General features: G+C 41.0%; 1 long non-coding RNA gene across 1 annotated transcript; it reads right to left on the bottom strand.

Moving 5' to 3' along the window:
- Positions 1-217: 217 nt before the first annotated feature.
- LOC310852598 lies at positions 218-18,191 on the bottom strand. The gene is made up of 2 exons (XR_014568305.1): positions 17,469-18,191; positions 218-1,395 (listed from the first exon to the last, which is right to left on the bottom strand). It is a non-coding gene; the product is annotated as an uncharacterized lncRNA (long non-coding RNA).
- Between the last annotated feature and the right edge of the window lie 1,556 nt (positions 18,192-19,747).

Here is a 19,747-nt window from a genome sequence, read left to right as displayed (position 1 = left end):
CTCATCGCTCAGCTTGAGAGTTTCACAGTATTCCTGTGAGCGGTTTTGGCGAGACCCAAAAGGCCCTTGTAAGCTCCATCTGCAAGCTGCCTTGGGTGTTGGATCCTCTTCTGTGCTGCTCATGGTTTTGTCACTTTTCTTCTCAATTATATTTGTCATCCACTTCAGAGACCAGTACAGGCATTCCCCCAGAAGATTCACAGCCAGAGAGATGAAGTGTAAACAACAAATAGGCTTTCCTTTTATTACACACAGAGAAGAGGTATCAACACACAGCTGCTTTCTCACTTTGCGTTTCAGAAATTACTGCCACTCCTCAGTTGGCCATAGGTACCTCCCAAATAATTTCAACAGCTGTTCAGGCCAAGTTTCTCATTTTATTGTAGACCTCCACCCATTATTATTAAGGAAGGTAAAAGTGCCATTTTGCTTTCTACAAGCCTTAAAATAAAACAGCAGATATTACACAGCAATAGGAAATCATCCTCAATATAATCTATCAGTTTATGAGGTTTCTTTGGCCTCACGCTGAGAGTTTTATATTCCACATTGTCCTCCAGATGGCTGGAGTTTCATTTCCCCTGTCAGGATGAGCACATTTGAGTACACAGTTTTATTATCTGCAAAGCAAAGAGTACAAGACTGAGCCTAGGATGTCTCCATTTCAAATTTCAATTCTAATCATATAAGCTTTTTTTAAAAAAAAAAAGCTGCAGTTTTCAAAGTGAGTGACTATCCTGTAAAGACTGAAAGATCCGTTCACGCCTGAACCTTTCCAGCCCAGTTTTCGAGTCAAGCCGGACGTGAGCACCTGCCCACTTCATCTTAATCAATGATTATGAGCCAAAGCATATGTAATGGTTGTCATGGAGATAAGGCCAAGCACAGCAAATTCACGTTAAATGATCTCAGCACAGCCTTCAATATCTTGAACCACTTGCAATGTGGAGCTGAGCCACTTACATTGTGAGCAACTATGTCTCTTCCAGAAAATGCTAACACCTTTGTCTCTCAATGTAATCATGGTGCCATATGCACATTCATGTGCAGAGGATATGTGGGGCTTTCACATGTAAACAGCCTTAATTTTATTTAAGGTGTCTTAAAGAGTTTCTCTCACACACATTTCTCAGTGCAAGGAGGATTTCTTCAGCAGTTTTGAGCAGAAAATAAATATTAGAACAGTAATGAACTGCTGGTTAGCCACTCTTGGATTGGTTAGCTTGTAGTAGTCCTAATCATAAGACATCACACATCCTGAAAGAAAAGGGAAAGTCTTTCCAAGGATGGAGGGAGTTAATCAACAGCAGTTAATAGAGTGCAATCTTGTTATGTCCTCCCTGTTTTCCTGAGCAATAAGAAGTTCCAGAGGCAGAATAACCGGGGCTTGGTTTCCTTAGTGGAGAGCACAGTGAGAAATTGGTGGCATTTCTTGTAATATATATTTTATTTAGAAATATACACATTGACTGTGAATTGAGACAAGTGTAGCAGAGCATGTGTAGCAGAATATGTAGCAGAACCACTGTCCTGCATCAGATTTCCAAAGAAAGATACTTACACCTGCAAGGTGCTTTTAGCTTCTTGTTCTCTCCCTTCCAGGGATGGAGGAGAAATTTGGTTCTGTTCATATTTACATGCCGTGTTCATTGGACAAATAACACTTTTAAGAAAGAGTCTGACAGTTGTTGTTTTCAATTTTAAACTCATGCCAGAGGGAAAGAAAGAAAGCTGAGTAGCATAATGAGATGAAATAGGAAAAGCAAGCAGGTACATAGAGCCCTAGCCCTGTGCTGACTTGATGACATTAGGATGGTCTTTGAAGTCTTTTTGTTGTTGTTTCAAACTGCTTTTAACTGACATTTTAATGCTCTGTATTCAACTGCTGTTGCTTTTAATTTTTGCTGCCTTTTTATATTCATGCCCTTTTATTCTGCTGATGTTTATTCTGCTGTTATAATGTTGTTTGTAATATTTTTAGACTGTGGTTTTATGGACCGTATTATGTTGGAATGAAATTTGGTCTTTTAATATATTGTGACCTGCCTTGGTCAATGCATTTCAAAATGACTAAGTGGATTTTTAAAAACCCGCTAAATTAAAGGGAAAATAGAGCAAAGTGACCAAGCATTAGAGTTAAAATATGATGTGTATTAGTGTGAATATATACCAGCCATATTTAATCCTCTACAGATCTGGGGGGGGGGGGGTTTAACTAACAAAAGAACAAAACGGCTGCCTCTTTTAAAACCACAGGACTAGCATGTAAAGAGCAGAGTTTAAACCCCATTGTTAGGCAGATAAAAAAACAAAGGAATAGGTTATGAAACCTTCTTTTAATACATTCCAGCTGTTTGAGGCAGCTGGCTCCCCACTTCTCCTCTAATGCAAGGAAACAGACCACACTCTGAAGTACATTCAAAAATGCTTTACTTACTCAATCTGAGGTCACAGCCATGCATTATCCTATGCTGCAACAATAAGAAATGCAGGTATAAGTTACTGGGTAGAAATATCTGATTTGCTCTGATCTCTCCTACCCAATGCAGCCCCTGCACCTCCCCACCTAAAATCTTATTTTAAGGGGGACCCTCTGGAACAACATATGATATGACATAGAGGGCTGCAGTTAGAATGGGTGAAAATAGGGTGCAAAGTCACAATGGGATACAATCTCCAACTATTTGCTAAAATTGTATTTGTGAACTGGAAAAAAGCTCTTTTCGTTTCAGTTTTGATTAGAGCACTGAACCAGACCCAGCACCCTAACATCAAGCAATATTTCATGTCAAGGTGCCAGTATAAAATTCACATTGTCAGGCGATTTGAGATGGAGCCACAGTGGAACATATTGCTCTAAGATTATCTTTAATTCCAAAGAGCTAAATTTGGATGCTTAGGCTCATGCAATAATAAAAAGATGTCGGTGTATGTAGGATGGAAAAAAAGCTCTCATTAAAAAGTCCTTCAGTGTGCTTTTTATAGAACTTTCCCCATGAATCATGCAGGTCTGAAAAAGAGTGAAACAACCAGAGACAGAGTTCTCTTGGGATCTTGTATTCAGCAGAAGCAGTATGAGCTGTTGGAAATTTGGATAACAGTAGGAGCCACAATCCTTGGTAGGTACATTGTAACATTCAGTGTAGGCACAAACATATATATCTTGTGAGTGTCTATCCTGTGGGTTGAAATGTCTAAGGGTACTCACTGGTGAGAGGAACGAGTGCAGTTCTACCCATCCTTGAGTGAGAGTCCTGGGTGGAAATTAGCAACCTGAGTGAGAGCAAGATTACTAGTCAAGATAGCAGTACATCTATGTGATTGACAGGCGGGAATTTGTTTTGATATTTTAAATGGTTCTGTCCAGTGAATGGTTTCATTGTCTCCTGGTGCTGTTGCAAAAATAAAAAATAAAAATAGTAGGGTGGAAGAAGTGGTTAGTGATAGCAGTTTGAGTGTGATGGAGTGTGGAATGTGAGATATTCTCCCCCTCTCTCTCTCGGGGGGGGTGTTCAATTGTTTGATTCATGGGAAATGCTATTCATATGGAAACATATTCTTCAGACCTACATTCCTTGATGATGTTTGATAATCTAAAAGATGATGACCAAGTAAGCCACAAACCAGTATAGGGCCAAAGCTTAACAAGGTGTGGGCTGCCTGCCAAGTAACTAACAATGGCTGATGTCATCCTCCAGTTTAATATCTAAATATGCATATGTCTTCTGGATATAGATAATTGGTGAGGAGAAACTAATGGAGTGTGAAAGGAACATTAGAAAACAGAACAGAAGGGCTAGTGTTATAATCAGGAAAAACCAACTCAATATTCCTCCATCTGAGTGCACCCATTATCTAGCTTTTGAAATGAACCCCCTTAGATCAAAAATTTGCCCAAAATTCATGTAAGTTCTGGGACACCTTTGGATCCCACCCATCGACCACCAACCCCACTAAGAAGAGGGAATGGCTGTTAAACCGCTCTTAAATCTGTAGTGCCCATGTGGCCTGAGTACCTGAACAGATGCTGAAATAACATTCCTCATTATTACTTCCCTTTAAATTCATATCCACCAGACTCAGACCACCCACCCACAATCCCAGCTACTTTGTGTGTCCCATCCTACCATGCAATCGTCCGATTTAGGTTGCCTTCTATCCATCCTTTTAAACATCAAAGTGCTTTAATGATAAATATTTTAATCCTCTCCTTCACCTAAACCTGAGCTACACTTTTCAAAGTAAAATGTGCTTTTTATTCCTCTTCACTTAAACATGAACTATGTTTTAAAAATTAAAGTGTACTTTTCAATGATTCCATTTTAGTCTTTGCCATGATCCTCCTTTCATGCAGAATACTGTAAACATGTCGGCTGCAGTCCATTCATCCCAATGAAGTCCATCTTCTGGACAGGTGACCACTAGAACCTTTTCCCTGTATGCTTTTGAAGCCAGCTCCCAAGATATATAATAACAAGACCCCATCATTTAACTCTGAATTGTCCTTGTTCTGTGTATTATTGCACCATCATTTTAATGTTGTGTTTTAAACTGTTGTAACCTGCCCCGGGACCTTAAAATGGGTAATAAATTAAAAGCAGCAGCATCTTTTTGCTATATTCTAAAAGTCCACAATTCTTAAATTAAAATTGCATCAAAATCAATTCTCTATTATCATTTTATTGCTAGTGTTGGTATAAGAATTGCGTGGGGCCACAACACTGAAAATGTACTCAGAGTACTTTGAGAAGAGCCCATATCAGGATTTGTTTCAATTAATCTTTCCTCCTGGGCAGGAATGCAAACGTCACAAAATTCTAGTGGATTGAAGATGGTGGGGCCTGGTTGCAGGAGAGGCGAGAAGAGAGTGGTATCTACAGACCCAGATTCAGTTTTCTGATCAAACACAGTAATCCTACATGGTTCAATATATGTGTGAAATGGCTAATCACATTGTTCTTTCAACCCCATTGAATGGCTAATCACATTGTTCTTTCAACCCCATTGAATTACCACTTCAGAGCACTGATTTTCCAGTAATGAACTTCTGGACCCCCAAACCCCTGCTCATCTGATTTACAGCTGCATACTTTGGACAGTAATGCTCTCTGTAGTCTCTTGTCCAAATACAGTGGTACCTCGGGTTAAGAACTTAATTCGTTCTGGAGGTCCGTTCTTAACCTGAAACTGTTCTTAACCTGATGCACCACTTTAGCTAATGGGGCCTCCTGCTGCCACCGCGTCGCCGGAGCACGATTTCTGTTCTCATCCTGAAGCAAAGTTCTTAACCCAAGGTACTATTTCTGGGTTAGCGGAGTCTGTAACCTGAAGTGTCTGTAACCTGAAGCGTCTGTAACTCGAGGTACCATTGTACATGGGGACATGGGCACAAGGGCATTCAGCCCCCAACTCCTTGGGCCACACATCCCCTACTCTTTCCCAGCTTGGCTGCTCTGCAGTTGTTGGTGTAATTTTCTTAAAGTATCCATTTTGTTCCCCCCACCCCTTTAAGGTCTTCCAATGAACCTCCCCAAAAAGCAGGAGGCACACCTGTGAAGCACTCCCAGAAGTAGCCTCTTTCCTGGAAATTCCTTCTAATGAAGATGATGTTAGCTCTTTAATAGCCAGAAATAACATCTTGGAGAAATCCCAACCCCAACAACAAATGGGGGAGAACCAAGTGGGGCCATTTCGTTACTGCATAAAACTACTTGGAGCTTATTCTAATCTTAAAGTACAGTACCTGTTTTTAAGTTACATTTATTTTGGTGAGGCCAAATGCCTTGTGTCTGAAGGGCAAAATTCTCTCTGCTGTCATCTATTCTGTATAATGTTTCTTTTGTATAATCTTTATTGTGGAGGTTGCAGCTTTTAACAGCACAATCCTTTGCATTTTCCACTCAGAAGCAGGTCCAACTGTGTCCAAAAGGACACATTGTGGCAACTGCAACCTTTAAGCATTTCAGGTTTAACGTATGCATATGAAAATTGCTTTGTGATATTTTATGTGGTGCAATTCATAAATGGAATCAAATAAATAAATCCAGTGCTTTTTTCTGGGGGGACGCAGGGGGACGCATACCCCTAAACATTTTGTGAATCTTTGTACTTTTGTCCATTTACTGTATTTTTCCTGATTTGAATTGTAAAATGGTAATTTTCTTGAATCGAAATGAGAGTACCCCTAAACATTTTTTTAAAGAAAAAAAAGCACTGAATAAACCCAAAAGGTATCATTTAAACCTGAGCTGGGGGTAGAGAAAGGGTAGGCAAAATACTGAAGAGAAAGAAAATATCCCAAGAATAAGCTTTGCAACTGCTGAAACCCTCGTTCAAGCTATTTTAAACCAGCCCAGACAAAGTACTCACAAATACACTGTAGAGAACAGTTCTGCATTGGCAGCATGACTTGACAGTATCCTACGGGAATATGAAAATAGGCCTGAGACAAGATAGAATTTGATCAACTGTTATATTTCACCATTTCCTTCCCTGTTTTGCCAAGCTAGTCAAATATGGCACCTTTCTTTTCCTCTCAGGGCTGGATATCAGGGCGATAGATGGGTCAGGAGTCAGAAGCCATGCATTCTTCTGAAAACAGTGTGGGAGGAACTTATTTAACATTTCTCTTTCCCTCAGGAGTTACCAGACAAGCCCTTCCATTCTTCTGCCTGAGGCTGAAAGAAAAGGAACCTGCTGTTTTCCTCCTTGGAGTGGGAAAGGTGACTGTATCAGCTTGTTATAGAAGCTGCTAGACCTTTTCTCCTTTTATTAGCACTGATTTATTCACTTGCCTGGCAAAGCCTGGATTTTAACAAGCAGACTTATAATGCATACTTAAACTCTGCACTTTCAAATTATATCCAGTGTTGGGGTTTATATTGTCATTCTATTTATATGAGCAAGGAAAGAAGCCCCAGTGGCCCCCTTAAAAGAATCAGTACAAGCTTCAAATATTTCAAAAATATGAAGGTGTGGGTTTGTCTTCCCGTGGCCCTAGTACATCAGGGTGATGTAAGGAGATGCAAAATACACTTGAGGATTTCATCATTGCCTCCAGATTCTTGGTCCAAGCAATACATCACCACAGAAAACCCTCTGGCTGAATTAAAGTTCACCCATTTCCATGCATACTTCTGCATAATTTAGTTTCTATTTAGGTCGTGGATATAGCCATGTACACATTTTTATTCAGGAATGCACTACATTATTGGGTTAGGTAGTCAAGGCAAGCACTCCTGTATCTTCACACACTAACAGCATGCTTAATTGGGATCCTATATGCTCCTACACACAGAAGCTGAGGAGAGAATACTAGCAGCACGCCACACAATTAAATGGATCATTCTTGCCAGCCATTTCCCTAGCAGCCATGCCAACTCTTGACACTCAGCAATCACCAATCACTGTGCCAACCACATTCCACCCACCCCCACTCCTTAGTAGCCAGACATGGAAGGTGCTATTCCACATCTATGTCATCACCAGACTCCACCAGACACACAAAACATGATCTGCAAGGCACAAAGACACCACAATACGCTCTACAGCATGAGCCACTGCTGTTCAGGCAACAAGGCCTCCAGGAATCCCAGAATCATCATCACCATCATAATTTGATTTGTATGTCACTTTTCCACAGTTACAACCATCCTCAAGGAGCTTACAACATAAAAATATTTACACAATCACAAACATAACAAAAGTAGTCATAAACTATAAATAAAACACATCAAAAAGCACACAACGAAATCAAGCCATTTCCAAATAAATTATAAGATCTATCATCTATCTATCTATCTATCTATCTATCATCTATCTATAAAACCCTAAACTATGCCCCCACCCAAGAGTCTGTTCAGCAGCTCAGCTTTTGTAGCTGGTGTCAGTCAGCCAGCTGGGGAAAGGCTAGCAAGGCAGGGAGCAGGTCTTCCAGGACTCACAGCTAAGATGCATAAAATACCTGCTAATCTTGGATTCACATGTGATAATTTGTAAATGTAATGATCCATTCAACATAGCAATGGAGAAATGGAAACATTTTTAGAGAAGTATAATTTTTTTAACAAAAGGAAAGGAAATACGATGCTTCTAGTTTCAATGGAAGCCACTCTTTTTGGAATAGCAACCTTTCCCTCTCATGCAGACATGTGGACTCACTCTGGTAGCACTCCACAAATGGTCAGAAATGCACACCTTTTTATTATTCCAGATTAAAACCTAGGCTGGGCATTCACAATAAACCATATTTTATGACTGGCTGTGATTAAGCCATTGAAGAGAACATCTAGGAATGATGTAACAAGTTTTGAATATTAACAATAAGCTTTGTGAAGGCAAAAGCACAGTTTCAACATTTTTACATTTACATATCAGTGATGTGTTAGTCAGATGGTATTAAGCTCAAGTCAGATCCGTAATCAGAAAACTCTCTTCACAGACATAATCTGGTCCCCGTGTAAATGAATAGCCTTTCTGTTTGTGTGGGAGAGAAAGAAGTATTAATTTTTCAGTGTTCATTTGACTCTCCCAATGGTTCTCATCATCAGTTTCAGTACTGAACTGTCTCCCACACTGAAACTCTCTGGCTTTCAACTCTTTGGAAAGTGTGGGCGTAACTGACTGGTGAGTAAAGTCCAGCGAGCCTTCTTTCAGCCTGTGCCAGCACTGGGAAACACAGGTTTTCTGTAAAAGGGAAAATTTAGCTGCTTATTTTCAGTCCCAAATAACCAGCTAAAGAATTTCTAATTTGAGCTGATTACAGTAATGCCACTCAGTGTGGACATATAATGAGGAGGACGATGATTAATGCAGATGACACTTAAATAAATGGTTGCCAAAATGCTCTTCCAGAACTTGTATACGATGCCACCTTTTCTTCACCCTTGCTATTGATGATTGCAAGATTCGTAAGAGGACATTTTCCCCCATATGCTAAACTACTGTGCACATTGATGGTGGTATACAGATCTATAATATGTATATAGCATACTTGGAGTGCCTGAGATGGAAATATTCTAGCCCACTTCAGAAATGATGGCCACACATTAAATCAACTCTTTAAGCGAGGAACGGGGCCAAACTGCTAGCCCTACTGCCTGGCATCCAAACATACACAGCTGTAGCAAGGAAGCCTGAGCACATAGATGTGAAGATTCCATGTACAGTTGTAGTTACCAAGCAGGAGACCCCTGCATTACTGGGGTTCATGGCGGCATGGAAGTCTTTCTGCAGCCAGCTGTATATGCAAAGCCATCCCTGCTACAGATGGAGGCATGGATACCAGAAGTCAGGGTAACGGGTGCAGCCCCACGTCCTGTTTATGCATTTGAATGTGTGGGTGTCATTTCTGAAGAGGGATAAAATTTAGCACGGTTACAGTATCTTTAGAGGCATCTGTGATCTCGCTATTGTTGAAAACAAGACACTAAGGGTGGATCTACACTCGTGTTTTTAACGCTAAGAAAGTGTTAAGGAATGGTTGCAGTTACACAGAGGAACAAATGATTGCATTGATTACAATGTTCTTAACGCATTATTAAAATGTGAAACCAGAGGGTGCCGCAGAGCACCCAGCAACAGTTTGATGAAAATGAACTAACAACAAGGTAAGAAATACGATTAAAATTAGAAGTATGTCCTGTGATGTTTTAGAATGATGTATCTAATATTGTTCTAACAATGTTAAACAGGTTAGTTTAAGGTAAAGCCCAGGCAAGACAAAATTATTATTATTATTATTATTATTATTATTATTATTATTATTTACTTATACCCCGCCCATCTGGCTGGGTTTCCCCAGCCACTCTAGGCAGCTCCTAGCAGGATATTAAAAACATGATAAAACATCAAACATTAAAAACTTCTCTAAACAGGGCTGCCTTCAGATGGTTTCTAAAAGTCAGGTAGTTGTTTATTTCATTGACATCTGATGGGAGGGCATTCCATAGGGTGGGCACCAATACCGAGAAGGCCCTCTGCCTGGTTCTCTGTAACCTCATTTCTCACAGTTACTGGAACAGTCAGAAGGCACTCGGCCCTGAACGATGAGCGTGGAACCACTCCTTCAGGTATACGAAGGCCATTTAGGGCTTTAAAGGTCAGCACCAACACTTGGAATTGTGCTCAGAAATGTACTGGGAGCCAATGAAAGTCTTTCAAGACTGGTGTTATATGGTCTCGGTGGCCGCTCACAGTCACCAGTCTAGCTCTAATTGAGATATACAGTTCAAATGTCCGCTCTTGAAGATTTTATATATATATAAATTAGGAATCAATCATGTTGTTTGGTACTTAGATACACTGAATGCTCTTCAAACATTATGCCCATGCGCAGACATTCCAACATGTGGGGGTGGAGAAGGAACAGATGTGCTAAATAGGCCAGGCAGGAAAGCATGATAAACCTCCTAAATCATAAATAGGGACAAAGTAAGGAAGAATATTAGCTGAATCAGGCCATTGTCTGAAATGAATACGAAACATCTACCACATATTCTTTTAATTTACTAAATAATTCTACTAAGTTGGCATCAAGGCATTCAGAAAAGTCTATTCCAAATCTGCTGTAAAACTCCATTGTGTTCTCTGCCTTGATTTTAGAACTTCAGACAGGCTCCCTGGAGGTAATTATGTGCTGTGGCAAAATGATTTTTGTTAATTTGCTGTGTCTTGTTTGATAAGCCTAGCCAACTTCTAATTTACATTAGGAGAAGATTACTTACTAGCCCTGCTGTAGTATGCAAATATATTGCAGCAATGCATAAAAATAGCTGTGAAGTAACTTGCAAGGTCACTTTTTATGTAGGTTATACTTAATTTAGTAGATAAGTGTATAAAACAACCCTTTTTGAATACAAGGGAATTTTCATTAATCAAAGGTCAGGGGCCTTCTGAATTACTAGCTGAACTATGAATTCAAGTTTACTGCTTGAACGAGAGAAGTAAGAAATATATAATTATTTGTCACATGTTCAAATCCTGGGAACTCCTTCCTCCTATGGGAGGAAGGGTGGGATATAAATTTAATAAATAATAAAATGCACATCCTGAAGGCTTAGAACAGAATAAAACATTACAACCATCTAGCAAGCAAGCAAACAAACAAACATCAGTTGATCTGGCTTTCACCAGCCAAAATGGTACCCTGTCTTTATCAAGAAAGATATGCCAATGAAGTACAGGATGGGAAGCCATGGAGGAACTGTATTAAAAGATAGGGGAAGCCATTGCTAGCTCAACCTTTAAATCAAGAGCTATCCCCTCCTCTCCTCCAAACTCCCCCCCCCCCAATTTCTGGAATCTAATTGTATTCATATAATATAGCGAATTAAAGATACAAGAGTTTATACAAGTTCATTTCAATAGAGACAACTTATGAGTACAAAGTTGTGTCCAGTTGTGGCAGCAAGGGCACTGAACTATTTTTGAGGGGACTGGAGAGGAAAGAAGAGGAAAGGGAGAGGAAATTCTGTTGCAAGCAGAGAAGTCCCTTGTGCCATATATTGTCACGTGTAATCTGTATGAAGGTTGGCATCTGTTTGTCTTGGGAGACAATGTAACAGACTCCATGCTAATAGACAAAATGCCAAAATTGGTTGATGATTTGGAAGAGGCCCAAGTAAAAGCAGAGATCAAGCAGCTCTGGAGTGGGAGATCCCTCGTAAATTTGGAAGAAGCAAAATGCCTTCTACTGGCTTTCTCTGGAAAGGCAATGGAGCAAATGAATAATGCTAATTGGTGGAAGGAGCAGATGGCAGTAGGTGGTTCATGGAATACAGGAACTAGGGTTCAAATACCACAGATGGGAAAGACCATCTGCCACAAAGACATTTTGGAAAGAAATATCCTATTCATCTAAATATAATCAGGTCCCAGTGATATTACAGTACTAAGGATTGATGTTTATGTATGGTTTTGAAAAGGTCAAAAACAAAAAGTGGGACAGTGAGTTTAGTTTGTATGTTAACGTGAACCTTCCTCATCTGTTCCTCCCCAAACAATATGCAAACTGAAGCATAGCTATTTGGGTTGGTGTACCAAACTTGTGTAGGGCACATGGGTAGCGTTAAACCACAGAGCCTAGGGCTTGCTGATCAGAAGGTCGACGGTTCGAATCCCCGCGACAGGGTGAGCTCCCATTGCTCGGTCCCTGCTCCTGCCAACCTAGCAGTTCGAAAGCACGTCAAAGTGCAAGTAGATAAATAGGTACCGCCCTAGCGGGAAGGTAAACAGTGTTTCCATGCACTGCTCTGGTTCGCCAGAAGCAGCTTAGTCATGCTGGCCACATGACCACTAAAGTGAGATGAGCGCCGCCACCCCAGAGTCGTCGACAACTGGACCTAATGGTCAGGGGTCCCTTTACCTTTACCTTTACCTTTACCTTTACCAAACCTGTTTACAAAAATGTACATATTACAGATAAAAATGCATATATTAGTGAAAACAGCATTCAAAAAAGGAATTGTGGGGAAATGATATACAAATGCATGTATATTTGATAAAAGTGCACTAAAATGATGACTTTTGAAAACTATGAATGCAAACGGAAATATGGGAAATTAATAAAACTGGAAAAATAGGAATTTAGATAAACCAAAAGGGACATATTTGCCCATCCCTAGTCAGAAATAAAGTAGGAAAACACTTTAAGTTAAGGGTTAGAGGTTTCCTGTATCACACTCATAAGCAAAAGCTGATAAACCTTTGAAGACAGTATTAGTTAAGGAAGGCCAAGTAAGTAAATACTGTTATGTATTGTACACATTTTATATGATAAGTTGAAGTGAAAAATGAATTTGACAAGCGTTCTACTTATAGACACAGTGGGTGATTGTCAACTCAGTATTGCTCAGAGTGGAGCCATTGGAATTAATTATCCTAACTAAGTCATGTTTATTCATTTCAGTGGGTCTACTCTAAGTAAAACCTAGTTGAATGTCACCCAGTGTGACCATCAAGCACAAAATCCAACTCAGTTTCTTATAGCTTTGTTCCATTGCTGTGGTCAACCAAATATTGCCCTTTCATTGTACCTCTGATTTCATTGGGGCAAGCACAGCTACCTTTGGGTATATCATACTTAGGATCAAGATATTAGCAGAAAGGTGAAGGACAGAGTTGGTTCAGCAAACAGCTTGGCAGGCAATATGTATTTATCATGCGGGAGAGAGGAAACTAAAAATATTGGGGGGGGATCAATAAAGGAATAATGATTAGATCGGAACAATAAGGGAACTTAGAAAATATCAGGAAAGAATCAGCAACAGAGGAAGAAATTAGTGACTCCATAAACTGAATCTCTACAGAATTACTAAATCAAATAGTTCTCTCTTTTAACAAGTTCGTGGTGTCTCTTATGGGAATAAAGTGGCAAAACAGTTCTTCTCTTGGGTATGATATTTAAAAGCACGATGTTAAGGACTTTGCTGACAACATACCACATCCTTGTATGAACAAATATATATATTACTTTATTTTGTTCATCCCAAAACTTTCTCTCATTGGCTGTGATAGACAACACTCATATTGTCCTGCATATGACTAATTTGCATACCTGTAGGTGTGCTGAGAGGACCCACTGTGCAGCTGTTGCTCTTTTTGTGAAAGAAAATAAAAATTGTGGTGACATTTTAAGTAAAAAGTTGATAATAAACCATCCATGAATGTTATTGTTGTTGCTGCTGCTGCTGCTGCTGCTGCTGCTGCTGTTATTTATTGGTGCTGTTTATTGCTTTTCTTTTCTTTTTAAAAGGGACGCGGGTGGCGCTGTGGGTAAAACCTCAGCACCTAGGACTTGCCGATTGCATGGTCAGCAGTTCGAATCCCCGCGGCAGGGTGCGCTCCCGTCGTTCGGTCTCAGCGCCTGCCAACCTAGCAGTTCGAAAGCACCTCCGGGTGCAAGTAGATAAATAGGCACCGCTTACCAGCGGGAAGGTAAACGGCGTTCCGTGTGCTGCGCTGGCTCGCCGGATGCAGCTTGTCACGCTGGCCACGTGACCCGGAAGTGTCTGCGGACAGAGCTGGCTCCCAGCCTATAGAGAGAGATGAGCCCACAACCCTAGAGTCTGGCAAGACTGACCTGTACGGGCAGGGGTACCTTTACCTTTTACCTTTATTGCTTTAAGTTTGAAAGAATACAAAAAAAATGAAAACATACCAAAATTAGGGTTTCATTTTATTCTGTTTAGGGACAGGGCTAAGTTGAAAACTTAAAAAGAAATAACCGTGCGAATATAAAACTGTACACTCTTTCCATTGTAAGTGCATGCCTAAAGCTGTCCCAGAGTACCATCTTAAAGCATTTGGCAGCCTCTTAATGCAATTTCTGAAAGCGTCAGCATAAACGAGGTCAAGGTGTCCTAAACTGCTAGCTTTTATTCTACCTGCCAGTAGATTTCAAAGAGCTTGTACAGTGACTAAGTGCCCTGTTTTTAATAAAAATATCTCATCTAACTTAATTCTAGAGTTGCTTCCACACATGCCCCTTTCTCTGAATTGACCATCCTTCATTCATTAACTTTTTAAAGAGACCTCAAATCACACCATTGCCAAATCCAGTCATTGCATTCCACTGTTTCATGTTGTAAAGGTAAAGGTAAAGGTACCCCTGCCCGTACGGGCCAGTCTTGACAGACTCTGGGGTTGTGGGCCCATCTCACTCAAGAGGCCAGGGGCCAGCGCTGTCCGGAGACACTTCCGGGTCACGTGGCCAGCGTGACATCGCTGCTCTGGCGAGCCAGAGCCGCACACGGAAACGCCGTTTACCTTCCCGCTGGTAAGCGGTCCCTATTTATCTACTTGCACCCGGAGGTGCTTTCGAACTGCTAGGTTGGCAGGCGCTGGGACCGAGCAGCGGGAGCGCACCCCGCCGCAGGGATTCGAACTGCCGACCTTTCGATCGGCAAGCCCTAGGTGCTGAGGCTTTAACCCACAGCGCCACCTGCATTCCCATTTCATGTTGTACTTCCATGTAAAAACAATAAAGCTCTTTAAAAAGGGAGGAGGGACCTAATATTTGCATTAACAGTGCCAGTCTATTCAATATGAATTGATAAACTGTTACTGGGGCTTTTAAGGGCTGCAGTGCCTTAAATGAAAAGCTTTCTCTTCACATGCTCTGTCCATTGCATTGTTTCCAGTGGCCAGGGGATTATTGTTGTCCATTGCATTGTTTCCAGTGGCCAGGGGATTATTAATGAATTGCTCCTCAATATGTTGACCAGGAAGCAATAAAATTATTGAAGAATTATTGTCACAAGCCATTGTTGGATGATGCAACTCTCTTTTATTTAGTGCTGCCTGGAACCTCTGATTTAATTCAATTTCCAGATTATTGTAGAATACCATTACATAGAACTGGAATTGTCTTGTTTTCTGATCCAGTCCAACCCAGAATGAATCTGTGATAGGCACCACCGTTATAAATATTACTTGCACATTTCCAAGAATCCTGTTTTAGGCTCCCCAATGCAAGACTGGTTGCACAATTTTAAACAAAATACAAGAAGTAGAACTTTGAAAAAAGAGAGAGTTTTGTGCAACATTTCCATTGAACTTTGGACTCTGAAATTTGTATTGATTCCCCCACTAATGCCCTATTCTTCAGTGTGGACTGCAAGGAATCCACCAATGGATTGGAGCAGTTCCCATAGGGTATTAGGTGTCTGGGCAAGGGACTGAGCCTCTTGGGTTTGCCAATCAGAAGGTCGGCGGTTCGAATCCCCGTGACAGAGTGAGCTCCCATTGCACTGTACCTCCATCCTCACTCCTTTGTGCTGCTCAAACCTGACTCTGACTCTGGTTAATAAAGGAATGGGAGAAAGACAGGGAATAGCACTACACACTTACATCTGAAGAGCCTGAGGAGTAGGATGGTGAAGGATTGGGCTTGGCACAAACTGTCCCTCCTCCAGATCAGGCCAGTCTGCCCCAAGCTGACTTAAGGATCAACCTCCCCACCCAATATCTGGCTCTGAATCAATGTGGGTGTAAAGCTAATGTTTGAGCAAAAGGAGATACAGAGTAGCACGTCACTATTATTTAAGTTGAAAGTGGATGCATGGCTTCTTCTTAGTTGAGTTAAATGAAATAAAAGCTGACTAAAGAATGCTGTGTTGAAATAAATCCCAATACAAACATAATATATATATTCTTCTCATCCTTTCAGTGTATCCTGCCATCAGTTTTTAAATTATAAAGTGTCCAGAAAGGCATCTCTTACAGTATTTTTGTTCAGACCGTTGCACACAGATTTACGTAAACCATAAAATATTTTGCATGCGATCTAAACACCCTTTTTTCTTGTAACTTGGCACTGCAAGCATCTCAAGCTGTCCTACTTCTGTAAAGGAAAGGTAGCCTACTTGCATCTAATTGTTGCTCCAAACTAGCACACTGAATAACATTTTTTAAAAAACTAGAAGAAATGGCATTCAAGAGTGGACAGTACTTCTTCTTTTTTTCCTATGAGAGAAGTGAACAGTCCATGGGCAAACATTTTGCTGCAGGTAACTGTGGATGAGATCCAGTAGAGATTTACTCGCATCATCTGTCTGTAAATGGAAACAGTCTGGCCTTGCTGTGATGTCACCAACCCATTTGCATACCCATCAACTGCCCCAATAAACATGGGGCATCCCGTTTTTCTCACAAGAGGACAGTGGCCAAAATGGCCTCCACAACCTTATGCTTTTTTCAGGCATGGTGCCCCAAAACATGTGTTTTGGGCCACTATGCCTGGAAATAGCACTTTTTTGGGGGGGGCGTGATCTCATACGAGTCACATGACTCACACGAGAGTGTGGACCTAAAAGATGGCATCCCAGATTTGGGCCATGTCATCTTGGAAGATATGCCATTCTGGCATGTTGTTGAACCCACACTCAGGGTTTCACACTTCAGAAATAATGTTGAACTACCACACTGTTTCCAAACGTCTGATATAGAGAGGCGGAGAAGGTGCTGGTGGAAGATATTAGAAGAGATTCAGATTAACAGTTGGGCCAGGCAGTGTCCAGAGTGGCCCAGGGTAGACTACAGTTACAAAGGGCTGCTGCTTAGGGCTGGAGACCTCTGAGTGGATACCATAGGGAGGACAGCATTCTGGAATGGACTTAGGCAGGATCTAAGTCAGAATCTCAGAGACTGAGGATAGCAAGAAGGGCAGGTGGAATATATTATTGTTGTTCTGGATATTATCATATTTAATATGCAGTTTTAGTGTTTGTATTTTTGTTGTGTATTTTAAGTCATATTGTAAGCTGCTTCAGGTATTATTTTAAGATTAAAGTGTGGTAAAAAGCAATAATATGGTGGAACTGGGTTACTTCCAGGCTGGAATCAAAGGTTTTCACCTGAGTATCACAGGCACTCATGGGGCAGAACTGGAAGACCTCTTGCATGATTAATGTCTTTCTGCAGAGGCCAGATAATATTTTTGTGTAACTGATCTTGCCTATTTGGTTTACACCTAGGTCACTTCATTGCTGACGCCATGCCATCTACCAAATCAGCATACTGTCAGGCTTGGAGAGTCCTCTCCTCCTCTGGTAACTTCACAGTCAAGCAGTTTGTCTTTTATAGTCCTTTTTATTCAGTCTTCTGGTTGCAAGGCAAGAATCCCTATCTCTCCACAAAGAGAGTTCCCCCTCCGTCCCCAGCAACATCCTGGCCACCAATGGGAAGTTCCACCCCTTTGCATTCTCTGTTCTCTAATACGGAGATACCTACAAGCTTGAGGGGAGAGGGGCTGCCCAGGCTCTCTAGGGAGACTGTTCCCTCCCTTTCTCCTCTTCTTCCACTATCTCATAGCTAGGTAACTCCTATGGAGGCTGTGCAGCATTCTCCTCTCTTTCTCCTACTGAAACTGTTGAGGAGAAGGGGGGGCGAATCTTCCCCCTCTCCTCCTCTTCGGGAGAAACTGATCTGACTGAGGATACACTTCCCAATCCTCCGATTTGGCCCATTTCCTGACACATGCATAAAATACTTATCAGCTGGTGGATATGAGGGAGTTGCCTCTGAAAGCAAATCTCTGAAATTCATCTCCAGGATACATTATTTCCCATGGTTTTGATGAATGGATATGATAGAAAATCAGCCTTGAGAATCTAAGGAGCAACAAGCTAATTCAGGAATCAATCTTAGGAGGCCGTGGTCTAATCCAAGGTCCATGCAGTTCAAAAGTATCCAGTATGAGTGCATCTGTATATATAAAAGACCGGGGATTTCTGCAGAATTTGAGGGGAATATAAATCCCCAATCTCTGCAGAAAGAATCATGAAGTGCTGAAGTCAGGCTGAAATAGTGTCTGCCCTGTGGGGTGCCAAGTCAAAATTTATTAAGTGTTGTGTTATAATACATTACAGTATAAAACATTTAACAGTGGAAGAGATAGGAAAAGCTTTTTATAATATAACAGTACCTGACTCAAAAATTCACACTGAAATATAACCGGGGGGGGACGGGGACTAATATATATCTTGACATAAAAACAGGTTACCTTGCAAGTACCCAAACCATTGTTACTAATATTTTTTAAAAGAATAACAGTACAATTCAACTTTTGACTTAAGCACCCTGGACAAAGATAAAATGAGTCCCCAGTGCTACTGAGTCCAAAGATACTCCAGCAGAGTGGATTTGTGTCATTCTTGCGCACCATTAGTGCACCAGCGTAATTGCAACTTCAGTGTGACACCCACAGTGCAAGGGGCAAAAATGGAAAGAATTTGAGGTGTCACTGAAATGCAAAAGTGGCGGACTGTGAAGGGCAGAGCCACTATGTTAGGTTCTTAGCAGGTGGGTTGCAGTTGTTTACCAAGAGGAAGAGAGGTGCTACAACATGACTGAGAGGTTAGAGGTGGTGGAAACACACCAGCAGGAGCACTGAATTGACTCCACCAGTGCTGGACACTGAGATCCAGTTCTGAGGGCCTTCTGGTGATGCCCTCACTGCAAAAAGTGAGGTTACAGGAATCTCAACTAAAGTATGCATGAGTGATGGCCATCCAACCTCTGCATTAAAACCTTTAATGAATAAAAACCTTTGTTCAGATCCAGCAAGGCTCCTCTGATAATTATGGATTACATCCAATGTTAATCATACTCAGAGCAGATCCATTAAAATTAATGCACATCACTAACTTAGTTCTATTAATTGCAATGCGAGAATTCAGAGAATTCAGTTGGCTACAACCCTATGTTGTTGATGTCTCAAAAGGTGAGTTGACCACGGAGAGTTTGATCAGCAGGTAGTCAAGTCTGTGGGTTTTGCAAAATATTCATAGGGGTAAATGTTTAGTGAGAGCTTCTAGGAATGGTGCTGAGTAGTGGTGCTGAGCTCCCGATTTTACCTTGAATAGAAATCCTGTATCTACAGTGGCTCCATATCAGGATGCAGCAGGAGCTCACTTTGATGCTGAATGATGAGGTTCATTACCTAGCTGTATCAGTTCCAAGACTACTGTGTTAAAAACAGGTCCCACGGCAAAGTAAGTGTGCCTAGTACTGGACTTTAATTCTGAAAAATTACAGGAGGAATAAGAAGACCGAGATAAAAGATGTAGTTGTCTCACTTACCTTCTCACAAGTTATTCTTGAACTCCCAGGAAATGTTAAAAAAATGGAAGGTGTGAGAGCAAATTACTGCAAATAGAATAGATTATAGCAAATAGAAGTTAATAGCAAAAACTTGGCTTTGGTAAGTGTGTTGTGTGTTGTGCCTTAATTACTAAAAACAGGCTCC

The sequence above is a fragment of the Podarcis gaigeae genome (genome assembly GCF_964106915.1).
Source record: "Podarcis gaigeae genome assembly, chromosome: 9".
Lineage (NCBI taxonomy): Eukaryota > Metazoa > Chordata > Lepidosauria > Squamata > Lacertidae > Podarcis > Podarcis gaigeae.
This window is presented reverse-complemented; position numbering and strand designations above follow the sequence as displayed.